The following is a 10,019-nucleotide window of genomic DNA, read 5'->3' as shown; positions in this document are numbered from 1 at the left end:
CTGAAAAGATCCTATTTGAAGGTGACGCAGGCCAAACTAGACTACAGCAAAAAGTGTCAAACAGCGCCCTCTGCTGTCAGGCAAGAGCAGAAACCATAAAAAGCTTACAGCACCTGGTATTCACAGGCGGTCTCCCATCCAAGTACTAACCAGGCCCGCCCCTGCTTAGCTTCCGAGATCGGGCGTTTTCAGGATAGTATGGCCGTAAGCTGCCAGGACAACTGAAAAGATCCTATTTGAAGAAGACGCAGGCCAAACTAGACTCCAGCAAAAAGTGTCAAACAGCGCCCTCTGCTGTCAGGCAAGAGCAGAAACCATAAAAAGCTTACAGCACCTGGTAATCCCAGGCGGTCTCCCATCCAAGTACTAACCAGGACCGCCCCTGCTTAGCTTCCGAGATCGGACGAGATCGGGCGTTTTCAGGGTAGTATGGCCAAAAGCTGCCAAGGCAACTGAAAAGATCCTATTTGAAGGCGACGCAGGACAAACTAGACTCCAGCAAAACATGTCAAACAGCGCCCTCTGCTGTCAGGCAAGAGCAGAAACCATGAAAAGCTTACAGCACCTGGTATTCTCAGGCGGTCTCCCATCCAAGTACTAACCAGGCCTGCCCCTGCTTAGCTTCCGAGATCGGACGAGATCGGGCGTTTTCAGGGTAGTATGGCCGTAAGCTGCCAGGTCAACTGAAAAGATCCTATTTGAAGGTGACGCAGGCCAAACTAGACTACAGCAAAAAGTGTCAAACAGCGCCCTCTGCTGTCAGGCAAGAGCAGAAACCATAAAAAGCTTACAGCACCTGGTATTCACAGGCGGTCTCCCATCCAAGTACTAACCATGCCCGGCCCTGCTTAGCTTCCGAGATCGTACGAGATCGGGCGTTTTCAGGGTAGTATGGCCTAAGCTGCCAGGTCAACTGAAAAGATCCTATTTGAAGGTGACACAGGCCAAACTAGACTACAGCAAAAAGTGTCAAACAGCGCCCTCTGCTGTCAGGCAAGAGCAGAAACCATAAAAAGCTTACAGCACCTGGTATTCACAGGCGGTCTCCCATCCAAGTACTAACCAGGCCCGCCCCTGCTTAGCTTCCGAGATCGGGCGTTTTCAGGGTAGTATGGCCGTAAGCTGCCAGGACAACTGAAAAGATCCTATTTGAAGAAGACGCAGGCCAAACTAGACTCCAGCAAAAAGTGTCAAACAGCGCCCTCTGCTGTCAGGCAAGAGCAGAAACCATAAAAAGCTTACAGCACCTGGTAATCCCAGGCGGTCTCCCATCCAAGTACTAACCAGGACCGCCCCTGCTTAGCTTCCGAGATCGGACGAGATCGGGCGTTTTCAGGGTAGTATGGCCGTAAGCTGCCAGGTCAACTGAAAAGATCCTATTTGAAGGTGACGCAGGCCAAACTAGACTACAGCAAAAAGTGTCAAACAGCGCCCTCTGCTGTCAGGCAAGAGCAGAAACCATAAAAAGCTTACAGCACCTGGTATTCACAGGCGGTCTCCCATCCAAGTACTAACCAGGCCCGGCCCTGCTTAGCTTCCGAGATCGTACGAGATCGGGCGTTTTCAGGGTAGTATGGCCTAAGCTGCCAGGTCAACTGAAAAGATCCTATTTGAAGGTGACACAGGCCAAACTAGACTACAGCAAAAAGTGTCAAACAGCGCCCTCTGCTGTCAGGCAAGAGCAGAAACCATAAAAAGCTTACAGCACCTGGTATTCACAGGCGGTCTCCCATCCAAGTACAAACCAGGCCCGCCCCTGCTTAGCTTCCGAGATTGGGCGTTTTCAGGGTAGTATGGCAGAAAGCTGCCAGGACAACTGAAAAGATCTTATTTGAAGGCGACGCAGGCCAAACTAGATCAAGCAAAAAGTGTCAAACAGCGCCCTCTGCTGTCAGGCTAGAGCAGAAACCATAAAAAGCTTACAGCACCTGGTATTCCCAGGCGGTCTCCCATCCAAGTACTAACCAGGCCCGCCCCTGCTTAGCTTCCGAGATCGGGCGTTTTCAGGGTAGTATGGCCGTAATCTGCCAGGTCAACTGAAAAGATCCTATTTGAAGGTGACGCAGGCCAAACTAGACTCCAGCAAAACATGTCAAACAGCGCCCTCTGCTGTCAGGCAAGAGCAGAAACCATGAAAAGCTTACGGCACCTGGTATTCCCAGGCGGTCTCCCATCCAAGTACTAACCAGGCCCGCCCCTGCTTAGCTTCCGAGATCGGACGAGATCGGGCGTTTTCAGGGTAGTATGGCCGTAAGCTGCCACATCAACTGAAAAGATCCTATTTGAAGGCGACGCAGGCCAAACGAGACTCCAGCAAAAAGTGTCAAACAGCGCCCTCTGCTGTCAGGCAAGAGCAGAAACCATAAAAAGCTTACGGCACCTGGTATTCCCAGGCGGTCTCCCATCCAAGTACTAACCAGGCCCGCCCCTGCTTAGCTTCCGAGATCGGACGAGATCGGGCGTTTTTAGGGTAGTATGGCCGTAAGCTGCCAGGACAACTGAAAAGATCCTATTTGAAGGCGACGCAGGCCAAACTAGACTCCAGCAAAAAGTGTCAAACAGCGCCCTCTGCTGTCAGGCAAGAGCAGAAACCATAAAAAGCTTACAGCACCTGGTATTCCCAGGCGGTCTCCCATCCAAGTACTAACCAGGCCCGCCCCTGCTTAGCTTCCGAGATCGGACGAGATCGGGCGTTTTCAGGGTAGTATGGCCGCAAGCTGCCAGGTCAACTGAAAAGATCTTATTTGAAGGCGACGCAGGCCAAACTAGATCCAGCAAAAAGTGTCAAACAGCGCCCTCTGCTGTCAGGCTAGAGCAGAAACCACAAAAAGCTTACAGCACCTGGTATTCCCAGGCGGTCTCCCATCCAAGTACTAACCAGGCCCGCCCCTGCTTAGCTTCCGAGATCGGACGAGATCGGGCGTTTTCAGGGTAGTATGGCCGTAAGCTGCCAGGACAACTGAAAAGATCTTATTTGAAGGCGACGCAGGCCAAACTAGATCCAGCAAAAAGTGTCAAACAGCGCCCTCTGCTGTCAGGCTAGAGCAGAAACCATAAAAAGCTTACAGCACCTGGTATTCCCAGGCGGTCTCCCATCCAAGTACTAACCAGGCCCGCCCCTGCTTAGCTTCCGAGATCGGACGAGATCGGGCGTTTTCAGGGTAGTATGGCCGTAAGCTGCCAGGTCAACTGAAAAGATCCTATTTGAAGGTGACGCAGGCCAAACTAGACTACAGCAAAAAGTGTCAAACAGCGCCCTCTGCTGTCAGGCAAGAGCAGAAACCATAAAAAGCTTACAGCACCTGGTATTCACAGGCGGTCTCCCATCCAAGTACTAACCAGGCCCGCCCCTGCTTAGCTTCCGAGATCGGGCGTTTTCAGGATAGTATGGCCGTAACCTGCCAGGACAACTGAAAAGATCCTATTTGAAGAAGACGCAGGCCAAACTAGACTCCAGCAAAAAGTGTCAAACAGCGCCCTCTGCTGTCAGGCAAGAGCAGAAACCATAAAAAGCTTACAGCACCTGGTAATCCCAGGCGGTCTCCCATCCAAGTACTAACCAGGACCGCCCCTGCTTAGCTTCCGAGATCGGACGAGATCGGGCGTTTTCAGGGTAGTATGGCCAAAAGCTGCCAAGGCGACTGAAAAGATCCTATTTGAAGGCGACGCAGGACAAACTAGACTCCAGCAAAACATGTCAAACAGCGCCCTCTGCTGTCAGGCAAGAGCAGAAACCATGAAAAGCTTACAGCACCTGGTATTCCCAGGCGGTCTCCCATCCAAGTACTAACCAGGCCTGCCCCTGCTTAGCTTCCGAGATCGGACGAGATCGGGCGTTTTCAGGGTAGTATGGCCGTAAGCTGCCAGGTCAACTGAAAAGATCCTATTTGAAGGTGACGCAGGCCAAACTAGACTACAGCAAAAAGTGTCAAACAGCGCCCTCTGCTGTCAGGCAAGAGCAGAAACCATAAAAAGCTTACAGCACCTGGTATTCACAGGCGGTCTCCCATCCAAGTACTAACCAGGCCCGGCCCTGCTTAGCTTCCGAGATCGTACGAGATCGGGCGTTTTCAGGGTAGTATGGCCTAAGCTGCCAGGTCAACTGAAAAGATCCTATTTGAAGGTGACACAGGCCAAACTAGACTACAGCAAAAAGTGTCAAACAGCGCCCTCTGCTGTCAGGCAAGAGCAGAAACCATAAAAAGCTTACAGCACCTGGTATTCACAGGCGGTCTCCCATCCAAGTACTAACCAGGCCCGCCCCTGCTTAGCTTCCGAGATCGGGCGTTTTCAGGGTAGTATGGCCGTAAGCTGCCAGGACAACTGAAAAGATCTTATTTGAAGGCGACGCAGGCCAAACTAGATCAAGCAAAAAGTGTCAAACAGCGCCCTCTGCTGTCAGGCTAGAGCAGAAACCATAAAAAGCTTACAGCACCTGGTATTCCCAGGCGGTCTCCCATCCAAGTACTAACCAGGCCCGCCCCTGCTTAGCTTCCGAGATCGGACGAGATCGGGCGTTTTCAGGGTAGTATAGCCGTAAGCTGCCAGGTCAACTGAAAAGATCCTATTTGAAGGTGACGCAGGCCAAACTAGACTCCAGCAAAACATGTCAAACAGCGCCCTCTGCTGTCAGGCAAGAGCAGAAACCATGAAAAGCTTACAGCACCTGGTATTCCCAGGCGGTCTCCCATCCAAGTACTAACCAGTCCCGCCCCTGCTTAGCTTCCGAGATCGGACGAGATCGGGCGTTTTCAGGGTAGTATGGCCGTAAGCTGCCAGGGCAACTGAAAAGATCCTATTTGAAGAAGACGCAGGCCAAACTAGACTCCAGCAAAAAGTGTCAAACAGCGCCCTCTGCTGTCAGGCAAGAGCAGAAACCATGAAAAGCTTACAGCACCTGGTATTCCCAGGCGGTCTCCCATCCAAGTACTAACCAGGCCCGCCCCTGCTTAGCTTCCGAGATCGGACGAGATCAGGCGTTTTCAGGGTGGTATGGCCGTAAGCTGCCAGGACAACTGAAAAGATCTTATTTGAAGGCGACGCAGGCCAAACTAGATCCAGCAAAAAGTGTCAAACAGCGCCCTCTGCTGTCAGGCTAGAGCAGAAACCATAAAAAGCTTACAGCACCTGGTATTCCCAGGCGGTCTCCCATCCAAGTACTAACCAGGCCCTCCCCTGCTTAGCTTCCGAGATCAGGCGTTTTCAGGGTAGTGTGGCCGTAAGCTGCCAGGGCAACTGTAAAGATCCTATTTGAAGGCGACGCAGGCCAAACTAGACTACAGCAAAAAGTGTCAAACAGCGCCCTCTGCTGTCAGGCAAGAGCAGAAACCATAAAAAGCTTACAGCACCTGGTATTCACAGGCGGTCTCCCATCCAAGTACTAACCAGGCCCGGCCCTGCTTAGCTTCCGAGATCGTACGAGATCGGGCGTTTTCAGGGTAGTATGGCCTAAGCTGCCAGGTCAACTGAAAAGATCCTATTTGAAGGTGACACAGGCCAAACTAGACTACAGCAAAAAGTGTCAAACAGCGCCCTCTGCTGTCAGGCAAGAGCAGAAACCATAAAAAGCTTGCAGCACCTGGTATTCACAGGCGGTCTCCCATCCAAGTACAAACCAGGCCCGCCCCTGCTTAGCTTCCGAGATTGGGCGTTTTCAGGGTAGTATGGCCGAAAGCTGCCAGGACAACTGAAAAGATCTTATTTGAAGGCGACGCAGGCCAAACTAGATCAAGCAAAAAGTGTCAAACAGCGCCCTCTGCTGTCAGGCTAGAGCAGAAACCATAAAAAGCTTACAGCACCTGGTATTCCCAGTCGGTCTCCCATCCAAGTACTAATCAGGCCCGCCCCTGCTTAGCTTCCGAGATCGGACGAGATCGGGCGTTTTCAGGGTAGTATGGCCGTAAGCTGCCAGGTCAACTGAAAAGATCCTATTTGAAGGTGACGCAGGCCAAACTAGACTCCAGCAAAACATGTCAAACAGCGCCCTCTGCTGTCAGGCAAGAGCAGAAACCATGAAAAGCTTACGGCACCTGGTATTCCCAGGCGGTCTCCCATCCAAGTACTAACCAGGCCCGCCCCTGCTTAGCTTCCGAGATCGGACGAGATCGGGCGTTTTCAGGGTAGTATGGCCGTAAGCTGCCACATCAACTGAAAAGATCCTATTTGAAGGCGACGCAGGCCAAACTAGACTCTAGCAAAAAGTGTCAAACAGCGCCCTCTGCTGTCAGGCAAGAGCAGAAACCATAAAAAGCTTACGGCACCTGGTATTCCCAGGCTGTCTCCCATCCAAGTACTAACCAGGCCCGCTCCTGCTTAGCTTCCGAGATCGGACGACATCGGGCGTTTTCAGGGTAGTATGGCCGTAAGCTGCCAGGACAACTGAAAAGATCCTATTTGAAGGCGACGCAGGCCAAACTAGATCCAGCAAAAAGTGTCAAACAGCGCCCTCTGCTGTCAGGCTAGAGCAGAAACCACAAAAAGCTTACAGCACCTGGTATTCCCAGGCGGTCTCCCATCCAAGTACTAACCAGGCCCGCCCCTGCTTAGCTTCCGAGATCGGACGAGATCGGGCGTTTTCAGGGTAGTATGGCCGTAAGCTGCCAGGACAACTGAAAAGATCTTATTTGAAGGCGACGCAGGCCAAACTAGATCCAGCAAAAAGTGTCAAACAGCGCCCTCTGCTGTCAGGCTAGAGCAGAAACCATAAAAAGCTTACAGCACCTGGTATTCCCAGGCGGTCTCCCATCCAAGTACTAACCAGGCCCGCCCCTGCTTAGCTTCCGAGATCGGACGAGATCGGGCGTTTTCAGGGTAGTATGGCCGTAAGCTGCCAGGTCAACTGAAAAGATCCTATTTGAAGGTGACGCAGGCCAAACTAGACTACAGCAAAAAGTGTCAAACAGCGCCCTCTGCTGTCAGGCAAGAGCAGAAACCATAAAAAGCTTACAGCACCTGGTATTCACAGGCGGTCTCCCATCCAAGTACTAACCAGGCCCGCCCCTGCTTAGCTTCCGAGATCGGGCGTTTTCAGGATAGTATGGCCGTAACCTGCCAGGACAACTGAAAAGATCCTATTTGAAGAAGACGCAGGCCAAACTAGACTCCAGCAAAAAGTGTCAAACAGCGCCCTCTGCTGTCAGGCAAGAGCAGAAACCATAAAAAGCTTACAGCACCTGGTAATCCCAGGCGGTCTCCCATCCAAGTACTAACCAGGACCGCCCCTGCTTAGCTTCCGAGATCGGACGAGATCGGGCGTTTTCAGGGTAGTATGGCCAAAAGCTGCCAAGGCAACTGAAAAGATCCTATTTGAAGGCGACGCAGGACAAACTAGACTCCAGCAAAACATGTCAAACAGCGCCCTCTGCTGTCAGGCAAGAGCAGAAACCATGAAAAGCTTACAGCACCTGGTATTCTCAGGCGGTCTCCCATCCAAGTACTAACCAGGCCTGCCCCTGCTTAGCTTCCGAGATCGGACGAGATCGGGCATTTTCAGGGTAGTATGGCCGTAAGCTGCCAGGTCAACTGAAAAGATCCTATTTGAAGGTGACGCAGGCCAAACTAGACTACAGCAAAAAGTGTCAAACAGCGCCCTCTGCTGTCAGGCAAGAGCAGAAACCATAAAAAGCTTACAGCACCTGGTATTCACAGGCGGTCTCCCATCCAAGTACTAACCATGCCCGGCCCTGCTTAGCTTCCGAGATCGTACGAGATCGGGCGTTTTCAGGGTAGTATGGCCTAAGCTGCCAGGTCAACTGAAAAGATCCTATTTGAAGGTGACACAGGCCAAACTAGACTACAGCAAAAAGTGTCAAACAGCGCCCTCTGCTGTCAGGCAAGAGCAGAAACCATAAAAAGCTTACAGCACCTGGTATTCACAGGCGGTCTCCCATCCAAGTACTAACCAGGCCCGCCCCTGCTTAGCTTCCGAGATCGGGCGTTTTCAGGGTAGTATGGCCGTAAGCTGCCAGGACAACTGAAAAGATCCTATTTGAAGAAGACGCAGGCCAAACTAGACTCCAGCAAAAAGTGTCAAACAGCGCCCTCTGCTGTCAGGCAAGAGCAGAAACCATAAAAAGCTTACAGCACCTGGTAATCCCAGGCGGTCTCCCATCCAAGTACTAACCAGGACCGCCCCTGCTTAGCTTCCGAGATCGGACGAGATCGGGCGTTTTCAGGGTAGTATGGCCGTAAGCTGCCAGGTCAACTGAAAAGATCCTATTTGAAGGTGACGCAGGCCAAACTAGACTACAGCAAAAAGTGTCAAACAGCGCCCTCTGCTGTCAGGCAAGAGCAGAAACCATAAAAAGCTTACAGCACCTGGTATTCACAGGCGGTCTCCCATCCAAGTACTAACCAGGCCCGGCCCTGCTTAGCTTCCGAGATCGTACGAGATCGGGCGTTTTCAGGGTAGTATGGCCTAAGCTGCCAGGTCAACTGAAAAGATCCTATTTGAAGGTGACACAGGCCAAACTAGACTACAGCAAAAAGTGTCAAACAGCGCCCTCTGCTGTCAGGCAAGAGCAGAAACCATAAAAAGCTTACAGCACCTGGTATTCACAGGCGGTCTCCCATCCAAGTACAAACCAGGCCCGCCCCTGCTTAGCTTCCGAGATTGGGCGTTTTCAGGGTAGTATGGCAGAAAGCTGCCAGGACAACTGAAAAGATCTTATTTGAAGGCGACGCAGGCCAAACTAGATCAAGCAAAAAGTGTCAAACAGCGCCCTCTGCTGTCAGGCTAGAGCAGAAACCATAAAAAGCTTACAGCACCTGGTATTCCCAGGCGGTCTCCCATCCAAGTACTAACCAGGCCCGCCCCTGCTTAGCTTCCGAGATCGGGCGTTTTCAGGGTAGTATGGCCGTAATCTGCCAGGTCAACTGAAAAGATCCTATTTGAAGGTGACGCAGGCCAAACTAGACTCCAGCAAAACATGTCAAACAGCGCCCTCTGCTGTCAGGCAAGAGCAGAAACCATGAAAAGCTTACGGCACCTGGTATTCCCAGGCGGTCTCCCATCCAAGTACTAACCAGGCCCGCCCCTGCTTAGCTTCCGAGATCGGACGAGATCGGGCGTTTTCAGGGTAGTATGGCCGTAAGCTGCCACATCAACTGAAAAGATCCTATTTGAAGGCGACGCAGGCCAAACGAGACTCCAGCAAAAAGTGTCAAACAGCGCCCTCTGCTGTCAGGCAAGAGCAGAAACCATAAAAAGCTTACGGCACCTGGTATTCCCAGGCGGTCTCCCATCCAAGTACTAACCAGGCCCGCCCCTGCTTAGCTTCCGAGATCGGGCGTTTTCAGGGTAGTATGGCCGTAAGCTGCCAGGACAACTGAAAAGATCTTATTTGAAGGCGACGCAGGCCAAACTAGATCAAGCAAAAAGTGTCAAACAGCGCCCTCTGCTGTCAGGCTAGAGCAGAAACCATAAAAAGCTTACAGCACCTGGTATTCCCAGGCGGTCTCCCATCCAAGTACTAACCAGGCCCGCCCCTGCTTAGCTTCCGAGATCGGACGAGATCGGGCGTTTTCAGGGTAGTATAGCCGTAAGCTGCCAGGTCAACTGAAAAGATCCTATTTGAAGGTGACGCAGGCCAAACTAGACTCCAGCAAAACATGTCAAACAGCGCCCTCTGCTGTCAGGCAAGAGCAGAAACCATGAAAAGCTTACAGCACCTGGTATTCCCAGGCGGTCTCCCATCCAAGTACTAACCAGTCCCGCCCCTGCTTAGCTTCCGAGATCGGACGAGATCGGGCGTTTTCAGGGTAGTATGGCCGTAAGCTGCCAGGGCAACTAAAAAGATCCTATTTGAAGAAGACGCAGGCCAAACTAGACTCCAGCAAAAAGTGTCAAACAGCGCCCTCTGCTGTCAGGCAAGAGCAGAAACCATGAAAAGCTTACAGCACCTGGTATTCCCAGGCGGTCTCCCATCCAAGTACTAACCAGGCCCGCTCCTGCTTAGCTTCCGAGATCGGACGACATCGGGCGTTTTCAGGGTAGTATGGCCGTAAGCTGCCAGGACAAC

General features: G+C 52.0%; 28 non-coding genes and 16 pseudogenes across 28 annotated transcripts; all 44 read right to left on the bottom strand.

Annotated features, from left to right (window-relative positions):
• Positions 1-101: 101 nt before the first annotated feature.
• On the bottom strand, positions 102-210 carry LOC131112915 (5S ribosomal RNA; annotated as a pseudogene).
• Positions 211-322: 112 nt separating this feature from the next.
• LOC131118965 (5S ribosomal RNA) lies at positions 323-441 on the bottom strand. Its single transcript, XR_009126104.1, has one exon. It is a non-coding gene; the product is annotated as a 5S ribosomal RNA (ribosomal RNA).
• A 112-nt stretch (positions 442-553) lies between these two features.
• Positions 554-672, bottom strand: LOC131118567 (5S ribosomal RNA). The gene has a single exon (XR_009125730.1). It is a non-coding gene; the product is annotated as a 5S ribosomal RNA (ribosomal RNA).
• Positions 673-784: 112 nt separating this feature from the next.
• LOC131112154 (5S ribosomal RNA) lies at positions 785-902 on the bottom strand (annotated as a pseudogene).
• Positions 903-1,014: 112 nt separating this feature from the next.
• On the bottom strand, positions 1,015-1,123 carry LOC131112314 (5S ribosomal RNA; annotated as a pseudogene).
• A 112-nt stretch (positions 1,124-1,235) lies between these two features.
• Positions 1,236-1,354, bottom strand: LOC131118280 (5S ribosomal RNA). The gene has a single exon (XR_009125445.1). It is a non-coding gene; the product is annotated as a 5S ribosomal RNA (ribosomal RNA).
• A 112-nt stretch (positions 1,355-1,466) lies between these two features.
• LOC131119171 (5S ribosomal RNA) lies at positions 1,467-1,584 on the bottom strand. Its single transcript, XR_009126298.1, has one exon. It is a non-coding gene; the product is annotated as a 5S ribosomal RNA (ribosomal RNA).
• Positions 1,585-1,696: 112 nt separating this feature from the next.
• Positions 1,697-1,805, bottom strand: LOC131114235 (5S ribosomal RNA; annotated as a pseudogene).
• Positions 1,806-1,916: 111 nt separating this feature from the next.
• LOC131112630 (5S ribosomal RNA) lies at positions 1,917-2,025 on the bottom strand (annotated as a pseudogene).
• A 112-nt stretch (positions 2,026-2,137) lies between these two features.
• LOC131117762 (5S ribosomal RNA) lies at positions 2,138-2,256 on the bottom strand. Its single transcript, XR_009124970.1, has one exon. It is a non-coding gene; the product is annotated as a 5S ribosomal RNA (ribosomal RNA).
• Positions 2,257-2,368: 112 nt separating this feature from the next.
• On the bottom strand, positions 2,369-2,487 carry LOC131116027 (5S ribosomal RNA). Its single transcript, XR_009123291.1, has one exon. It is a non-coding gene; the product is annotated as a 5S ribosomal RNA (ribosomal RNA).
• A 112-nt stretch (positions 2,488-2,599) lies between these two features.
• LOC131115566 (5S ribosomal RNA) lies at positions 2,600-2,718 on the bottom strand. Its single transcript, XR_009122844.1, has one exon. It is a non-coding gene; the product is annotated as a 5S ribosomal RNA (ribosomal RNA).
• A 111-nt stretch (positions 2,719-2,829) lies between these two features.
• Positions 2,830-2,948, bottom strand: LOC131114913 (5S ribosomal RNA). Its single transcript, XR_009122209.1, has one exon. It is a non-coding gene; the product is annotated as a 5S ribosomal RNA (ribosomal RNA).
• Positions 2,949-3,059: 111 nt separating this feature from the next.
• LOC131114911 (5S ribosomal RNA) lies at positions 3,060-3,178 on the bottom strand. Its single transcript, XR_009122207.1, has one exon. It is a non-coding gene; the product is annotated as a 5S ribosomal RNA (ribosomal RNA).
• A 112-nt stretch (positions 3,179-3,290) lies between these two features.
• On the bottom strand, positions 3,291-3,399 carry LOC131113856 (5S ribosomal RNA; annotated as a pseudogene).
• Positions 3,400-3,511: 112 nt separating this feature from the next.
• On the bottom strand, positions 3,512-3,630 carry LOC131118964 (5S ribosomal RNA). Its single transcript, XR_009126103.1, has one exon. It is a non-coding gene; the product is annotated as a 5S ribosomal RNA (ribosomal RNA).
• Positions 3,631-3,742: 112 nt separating this feature from the next.
• LOC131115202 (5S ribosomal RNA) lies at positions 3,743-3,861 on the bottom strand. The gene has a single exon (XR_009122487.1). It is a non-coding gene; the product is annotated as a 5S ribosomal RNA (ribosomal RNA).
• A 112-nt stretch (positions 3,862-3,973) lies between these two features.
• Positions 3,974-4,091, bottom strand: LOC131119170 (5S ribosomal RNA). The gene has a single exon (XR_009126297.1). It is a non-coding gene; the product is annotated as a 5S ribosomal RNA (ribosomal RNA).
• Positions 4,092-4,203: 112 nt separating this feature from the next.
• On the bottom strand, positions 4,204-4,312 carry LOC131112313 (5S ribosomal RNA; annotated as a pseudogene).
• Positions 4,313-4,423: 111 nt separating this feature from the next.
• LOC131115528 (5S ribosomal RNA) lies at positions 4,424-4,542 on the bottom strand. The gene has a single exon (XR_009122806.1). It is a non-coding gene; the product is annotated as a 5S ribosomal RNA (ribosomal RNA).
• A 112-nt stretch (positions 4,543-4,654) lies between these two features.
• LOC131117203 (5S ribosomal RNA) lies at positions 4,655-4,773 on the bottom strand. Its single transcript, XR_009124428.1, has one exon. It is a non-coding gene; the product is annotated as a 5S ribosomal RNA (ribosomal RNA).
• A 112-nt stretch (positions 4,774-4,885) lies between these two features.
• LOC131113838 (5S ribosomal RNA) lies at positions 4,886-5,004 on the bottom strand. The gene has a single exon (XR_009121538.1). It is a non-coding gene; the product is annotated as a 5S ribosomal RNA (ribosomal RNA).
• Positions 5,005-5,115: 111 nt separating this feature from the next.
• LOC131112845 (5S ribosomal RNA) lies at positions 5,116-5,224 on the bottom strand (annotated as a pseudogene).
• A 112-nt stretch (positions 5,225-5,336) lies between these two features.
• Positions 5,337-5,454, bottom strand: LOC131119168 (5S ribosomal RNA). Its single transcript, XR_009126295.1, has one exon. It is a non-coding gene; the product is annotated as a 5S ribosomal RNA (ribosomal RNA).
• A 112-nt stretch (positions 5,455-5,566) lies between these two features.
• On the bottom strand, positions 5,567-5,675 carry LOC131114200 (5S ribosomal RNA; annotated as a pseudogene).
• A 111-nt stretch (positions 5,676-5,786) lies between these two features.
• On the bottom strand, positions 5,787-5,905 carry LOC131116147 (5S ribosomal RNA). Its single transcript, XR_009123408.1, has one exon. It is a non-coding gene; the product is annotated as a 5S ribosomal RNA (ribosomal RNA).
• Positions 5,906-6,017: 112 nt separating this feature from the next.
• On the bottom strand, positions 6,018-6,136 carry LOC131117749 (5S ribosomal RNA). Its single transcript, XR_009124958.1, has one exon. It is a non-coding gene; the product is annotated as a 5S ribosomal RNA (ribosomal RNA).
• Positions 6,137-6,248: 112 nt separating this feature from the next.
• LOC131112019 (5S ribosomal RNA) lies at positions 6,249-6,367 on the bottom strand (annotated as a pseudogene).
• A 111-nt stretch (positions 6,368-6,478) lies between these two features.
• Positions 6,479-6,597, bottom strand: LOC131114910 (5S ribosomal RNA). Its single transcript, XR_009122206.1, has one exon. It is a non-coding gene; the product is annotated as a 5S ribosomal RNA (ribosomal RNA).
• A 111-nt stretch (positions 6,598-6,708) lies between these two features.
• LOC131114909 (5S ribosomal RNA) lies at positions 6,709-6,827 on the bottom strand. Its single transcript, XR_009122205.1, has one exon. It is a non-coding gene; the product is annotated as a 5S ribosomal RNA (ribosomal RNA).
• Positions 6,828-6,939: 112 nt separating this feature from the next.
• On the bottom strand, positions 6,940-7,048 carry LOC131113855 (5S ribosomal RNA; annotated as a pseudogene).
• Positions 7,049-7,160: 112 nt separating this feature from the next.
• On the bottom strand, positions 7,161-7,279 carry LOC131118963 (5S ribosomal RNA). Its single transcript, XR_009126102.1, has one exon. It is a non-coding gene; the product is annotated as a 5S ribosomal RNA (ribosomal RNA).
• A 112-nt stretch (positions 7,280-7,391) lies between these two features.
• LOC131115536 (5S ribosomal RNA) lies at positions 7,392-7,510 on the bottom strand. Its single transcript, XR_009122816.1, has one exon. It is a non-coding gene; the product is annotated as a 5S ribosomal RNA (ribosomal RNA).
• A 112-nt stretch (positions 7,511-7,622) lies between these two features.
• Positions 7,623-7,740, bottom strand: LOC131112153 (5S ribosomal RNA; annotated as a pseudogene).
• A 112-nt stretch (positions 7,741-7,852) lies between these two features.
• Positions 7,853-7,961, bottom strand: LOC131112312 (5S ribosomal RNA; annotated as a pseudogene).
• A 112-nt stretch (positions 7,962-8,073) lies between these two features.
• On the bottom strand, positions 8,074-8,192 carry LOC131118279 (5S ribosomal RNA). Its single transcript, XR_009125444.1, has one exon. It is a non-coding gene; the product is annotated as a 5S ribosomal RNA (ribosomal RNA).
• A 112-nt stretch (positions 8,193-8,304) lies between these two features.
• LOC131119167 (5S ribosomal RNA) lies at positions 8,305-8,422 on the bottom strand. The gene has a single exon (XR_009126294.1). It is a non-coding gene; the product is annotated as a 5S ribosomal RNA (ribosomal RNA).
• A 112-nt stretch (positions 8,423-8,534) lies between these two features.
• Positions 8,535-8,643, bottom strand: LOC131114234 (5S ribosomal RNA; annotated as a pseudogene).
• Positions 8,644-8,754: 111 nt separating this feature from the next.
• On the bottom strand, positions 8,755-8,863 carry LOC131112629 (5S ribosomal RNA; annotated as a pseudogene).
• Positions 8,864-8,975: 112 nt separating this feature from the next.
• LOC131117738 (5S ribosomal RNA) lies at positions 8,976-9,094 on the bottom strand. The gene has a single exon (XR_009124947.1). It is a non-coding gene; the product is annotated as a 5S ribosomal RNA (ribosomal RNA).
• Positions 9,095-9,206: 112 nt separating this feature from the next.
• On the bottom strand, positions 9,207-9,315 carry LOC131111613 (5S ribosomal RNA; annotated as a pseudogene).
• Positions 9,316-9,426: 111 nt separating this feature from the next.
• Positions 9,427-9,545, bottom strand: LOC131115526 (5S ribosomal RNA). The gene has a single exon (XR_009122804.1). It is a non-coding gene; the product is annotated as a 5S ribosomal RNA (ribosomal RNA).
• Positions 9,546-9,657: 112 nt separating this feature from the next.
• On the bottom strand, positions 9,658-9,776 carry LOC131117202 (5S ribosomal RNA). The gene has a single exon (XR_009124427.1). It is a non-coding gene; the product is annotated as a 5S ribosomal RNA (ribosomal RNA).
• A 112-nt stretch (positions 9,777-9,888) lies between these two features.
• Positions 9,889-10,007, bottom strand: LOC131118741 (5S ribosomal RNA). Its single transcript, XR_009125896.1, has one exon. It is a non-coding gene; the product is annotated as a 5S ribosomal RNA (ribosomal RNA).
• Positions 10,008-10,019: the final 12 nt, after the last annotated feature.

This window comes from Doryrhamphus excisus, unplaced genomic scaffold (genome assembly GCF_030265055.1).
Source record: "Doryrhamphus excisus isolate RoL2022-K1 unplaced genomic scaffold, RoL_Dexc_1.0 HiC_scaffold_25, whole genome shotgun sequence".
NCBI lineage: Eukaryota > Metazoa > Chordata > Actinopteri > Syngnathiformes > Syngnathidae > Doryrhamphus > Doryrhamphus excisus.
Note: the sequence above shows the minus strand (reverse complement) of the source record. Positions and strands in the feature narration are given on the sequence as shown.